The sequence below is a fragment of the Camelus bactrianus genome, chromosome 21 (genome assembly GCF_048773025.1).
Source record: "Camelus bactrianus isolate YW-2024 breed Bactrian camel chromosome 21, ASM4877302v1, whole genome shotgun sequence".
In the NCBI taxonomy this organism is placed as follows: Eukaryota; Metazoa; Chordata; class Mammalia; order Artiodactyla; family Camelidae; genus Camelus; species Camelus bactrianus.
This window is the reverse complement of record NC_133559.1, coordinates 15,333,084-15,336,473: the sequence shown is the minus strand read 5'-3', so window position 1 is coordinate 15,336,473 and position 3,390 is coordinate 15,333,084. Positions and strand designations below refer to the sequence as shown.

At 42.0% G+C, this 3,390-nt stretch overlaps 1 pseudogene; it reads right to left on the bottom strand.

The window, feature by feature from the left end:
- Window positions 1-2,740: 2,740 nt before the first annotated feature.
- Window positions 2,741-2,835, bottom strand: LOC123616554 (U6 spliceosomal RNA; annotated as a pseudogene).
- Between the last annotated feature and the right edge of the window lie 555 nt (window positions 2,836-3,390).

Here is a 3,390-nt window from a genome sequence, read left to right as displayed (position 1 = left end):
CTCATTATTATCCTCTCAGAACAGGCACACCTTCAGAAAAAGGACAAGGTGAGCACAGCAGAGAAGCACGATTTCAAGTTTTACGTGCATTTGATGAAAAACACTGAAGTGAATCTACAATAATTCTGATGAAGGCTTGGCCATATTCTTGATGACAGTAATCTCCCCACTCTGAGTGCTGATGGATGAGAATTCTTCTCCAGGCATTCAGGAGTCCTGTACCCTTCCAGTGCCCGGGCAGTTCCCAGCCTATGAGTCCAATTAACCCTAGGAGTGACAAACAGACATCCTGGATTTTCAGAGGCAGAACTAATTTAAATCAACCTCAACTTTCTCCATAAGTACAGCAGCTCTTGTTCATGTATCCTGACGGCGGACCAGGAAATACGGTCATCTTATCTGCAGGGCAGAAGCTTAGAGACTTTTCATTTTCTGCTGCTTCTTCTCTACCACCCTCTCTCTCGCCCAGTTCAGCTGTTTCCTTTCTTTGTCTAGACTTTTCATTTCTTTCTTCCTTTCTTTTTTCTTTCTCTCCTTCTTCCTCTTTCTCTCTCTTTCTCTCTCTCTCTTTCTTTCTCTCTCTTTCTTTTTCCCTCTCTTTCTTTCTCTCTCTCTCCCTTTCTTTCCTTTTTTCGTTTTTGTTGTCTTTGTCCTCCTTTTCTCCCTGAAACCCTGTTCCCTGCTAGGCGGTCTTGCTGGTCTGCAGAATGGGGCTGGCAGAATATCTGTCACCTCACTGCAGTCACTTTTTGCTGACAGTATTCGCTTCCTCTGAAAAACTAAACAAAACATTTTCTTCTTCAGTTGAGAGCCTTACTTCACCTACATACATGCCCAAATCTTTCCTGAGCCTACACAATTACGGACTTTCATATGACCTTCTGCAACTGTCCCCTCCTAGGGGTAATAATAATAATAATAGTAATAATAATAATAATAATTTGCTCCCAGGGAGCAAATCCTGGGGTTGGTGATCCAGTCACCTCCTCTGAAGGGTTTATCAGATGCTGGCAGAAGGTACTGCCAGGATCCAGCAGCGTGTGATCGCAGGAGTGGGCTCTGCGGGGTCCTTCCCAGCTCCCAGCATCCAGGGGACTCTCACTTCCTTGGGTTCCTCTGACACTGCTTTCCTAGCCCCACAGGAACCCCTGACGAAGGGTCCCAGCCCCTTCCCTAACTGGAACATTGGGCATTACTGACTAGTGACCATCTCACAGGGCAAGCAAAAAGCAGCTCCCATTTCTGTTCTGTTTCTGTTCTCCAACCCTGCCCTCCCTGGGAATCTGACCATTCAATTTCGGGCTTTAAGTGGCAGCGTCTGATTGGTGAATCGCTGAGAGCACGTTAGAGAGGGCTGGTCCCTTTGAGCAGACTCTCTGCGTATCTGTGCTGCGGTGGAAGCAGGTTGAAAATGCGAGCCCCGGGGCGGGGGCCCCTGGGTGGGTGGCAGCATCTCAGAAGCGGCCCGTTACCTTAGCAACGCGGAAGCTCTGGGGCGGGGCCTGCAGTTCCGCGGAGCGCGGAGCCGGGAGTGGACCCCGGAATGCCAGGGACAGTGACCTCAGTTTCTTCAGCAAGCTTTTCCAGATTGACAGGAGAGATAGGATAGCCTCGACTGCCTCATTTCTGTCACTTTTATTCTTATTTGTCAACCTCAAAGTAAAAATCCACTTGCTTTGGCATGGGGATAAGAAATACTTTTATTTTATGGGTCAAGGTACCTGTTGAAAAAAAACGGTGAAAACGTTGTCAGCCAGCCCTTTCTTATTTGCATACGTCATCTGTGAGAAAGCCAGGTTCTCTGCTTGTTTTTTATATGCTTGCCGGACATTTATATTTCTTCCCACGTAGAGAGATTGCATCGCGAATCCCCGCCGTATTCTCAGATACGTTAACAGATGCAGAAAGAATAAAGGAATATACTGAAGTCACTCAGAGTGGGATTGGAGTCGGCCAGTGTTAGCGACATTTACCCACCATATGGGTTTACCCACCATGCCTAATCGCCTTGGTTTAACCATAAAAGACTGCTTTTTCTTCTCAGAGGTGGAGGGAACTCATGGAGAAGATGAGGAGTAAGCAGACAAAAAGGAAAGTGGGATCATGTACCAGGCATTCCTGGATACCCTCAGTGTAGACCAATTTCCCTCTCTCAAATAGTTTTAATTTTATTTTTATGTATGTATGCAATTTCTTCCTTTTTTCAAATTAAGATTTTATTTTTAAAGAGCAGTTTTATGTTCACAGTAACATTGAGGAGCAGAGATTTCCCATGTACCGCCTGACCCCAGACATGCCTAGCACCCCCCATTATTCACCAGAGTGGTACACACACTTATAATTGATGAACAATGTTACCTTGACACATCATCGTCACCTAAAGTTTATAGTTTATTGCACAGTTCACTCTCGGTGTTGTACATTCTGTGGGTTTGGACAAATTATGTACAGATTTTAGTAAATAACCCCAAAGTATTTTGATCTAAGTTTGTGAAATAGCAGGTTAATAGCTGGTTGATCCCAGTTTGGAATTTAAAAGGAAGAAGAAGAAAAAGGAGAAATATGACTATTAGGTAATGTACTGGTTTTCTTATATAGCTTTGAAGATATTTCCAAGAGGAATTCCCTAGACATTCTGAGCAATGTAGTCATGTCACCTGGAAGTAGACATATGGCTTCCCATGGGGGATCCTTTGAAAAGAGATCCTCATTTGGAGATATATATATATAGTTTTTTTTTAAAAATATGAATTTGTGTGTCATCCTTGTGCAGGTGCCATGCTAATCTTCTCTTTATTGTTCCAGTTTCAGTATATGCGCTGCTGAATTGAGCACTGGATGTATATATTCTGGTTATCAAAATTTGTCCATGTGTCTCTTTTTTTGCTCCCTCTCTTCCATCTTTGTCTCATTTTCACAAAGGATTTGGGGGCATGGCTTAATAGATTCATTTCAATTAAGGCTGCTTTGAAATGTGAAACTGTATCAATATGGACTGTATTACTATTATTTTAGGCATTATCAAATCATTACCAAAATTCTTAGTTATCACTGACGACATCCTGTAGTACTATAGATATGCTACTGAAAAATTATGTAGCTCAAAATTGAAAATGTTGGACAAAATATTTTCCTGTTGACTTTGAATTGTTATTTGAGAAGCATTAAAGTTTTAAAAAAAATTTCTGCCACTTTGAAATCAGTAGGCATTCCTAATTCTCTCTTTAAACTTTTCTAGCACCCATGTTATTATTGAAATGTATACATTGAACCACATGGGATTGTCAGCATTTTGATTTTATTTGGTGAAAACAGTGAAGTATTGGATATTTCATGTGACTCAACTTACTATCTGGATAAGAAAAATTTCATTTAAAATATTGAAGTTAA